The sequence below is a fragment of the Trichechus manatus genome, unplaced genomic scaffold, assembly GCF_000243295.1.
Source record: "Trichechus manatus latirostris isolate Lorelei unplaced genomic scaffold, TriManLat1.0 scaffold00028, whole genome shotgun sequence".
Lineage (NCBI taxonomy): Eukaryota > Metazoa > Chordata > Mammalia > Sirenia > Trichechidae > Trichechus > Trichechus manatus.
In genome coordinates, this window is record NW_004443964.1 from 8,858,485 (window position 1) to 8,859,665 (window position 1,181).

At 50.5% G+C, this 1,181-nt stretch overlaps 1 protein-coding gene across 1 annotated transcript in view; it reads left to right on the forward strand.

Moving 5' to 3' along the window:
• LOC101358658 (protein sidekick-2) overlaps positions 1–1,181 on the forward strand; it is a 173,934-nt gene that overhangs the window by 67,732 nt on the left and 105,021 nt on the right. The gene's annotated exons all lie outside the window — the stretch shown is intronic.

Below are 1,181 nucleotides of genomic sequence, written 5' to 3' on the forward strand. Positions count from 1 at the left end.
TCCGATCGTGTTTTATGGCACCTACATGAAGCTGTTATATTGTTGCAATTATTTTGCTTTATATGCTACCTTTCTTTCCCCCTTCATTTTACTTTATTTTGTACATTTTATTCGCATTCTTCCTGCGCCTTCTCCAGCAAGGCCTGGAGTCCAGGTAAAAAAACGGCCAAGGGCTGCCTGGGGTGCCCCAGAGTAGTGTGGGGCCAAGGCCTCAGCCACCACATGCCCTCCCCAACTCCATAAAGGACACTCTGTTGCTGTCACCCCAGGGCCATGTAAATCAATGTGGCCTGTTACCTCCGGAACCTTATGGAAAGGGGCCAACTGGATAGATTTGTCACGAGAGAAAAAGTCCTCGGAGGCTGTATTTTTAGGTACCGTAGAGCAGGTGTGCGGAGAATATTGGATTTTCGGCCAGTATCAGACTTACGCTGACCCACGCAGAGACGAACCCGGCCTCGTCTTAAAGAACTCAAAGCAAAAGACTTGACCATGTCCATTCGAAGAGTTTGGGGTTATTTCTGCTTCTGTTGTAATAGGGCCCGCTCATAAGAATTTCTCTTTAATTCCCATCATGGCCCCTGGAGGCTGTGTACTGAGAGCTCCAGCTCTGTTCATTCGTTCACTTAACAAATGCGTGTGAGCACCTACTGTGTGCCAGACACCATTCTTTGTGCTGGAGAAGTGGTGTGAGCAACACCCAGGAGGTTCCTGCAACCAGGGAGTGTCCTGTGGCTGCCGTAACAAATGGCCACAAACGGGGTGGCTTCCAAGAACAGAAGTGTATCCCCCACAGTTCTGGAGGCTACAAGTCAGGGTGTCGGTTGGACCGTCCTCCCTCTGAAGGCCCTGGGGGAAGATCTTCCTTGCCTCTTCCAGCTTCTGGTGGCAGCCGGCAACCCTTGGCGTTCCTTGGCTTGTGGCTGCATCACTCCAGTCTCCACCTCTGTCTTCACATGGCCTTCTCCCCTGTGAGTCTGTGCCCAGATTTCCCTGTTCTATAAAGACACCAGTCACTGGGTTAGGCCCACCCTAATCCAGTAGGACCTCATCTTAACTTTATGACATCTGCTAAGCCCCTCTTTCCAAATGATTGGACATGAGTTTTGAGATCTCTAGGTGGCACAAAGGAGCCCTGGTGGCACAGTGGTTAAGTGCTCAGCTGCTAACCAAAAGGTTGA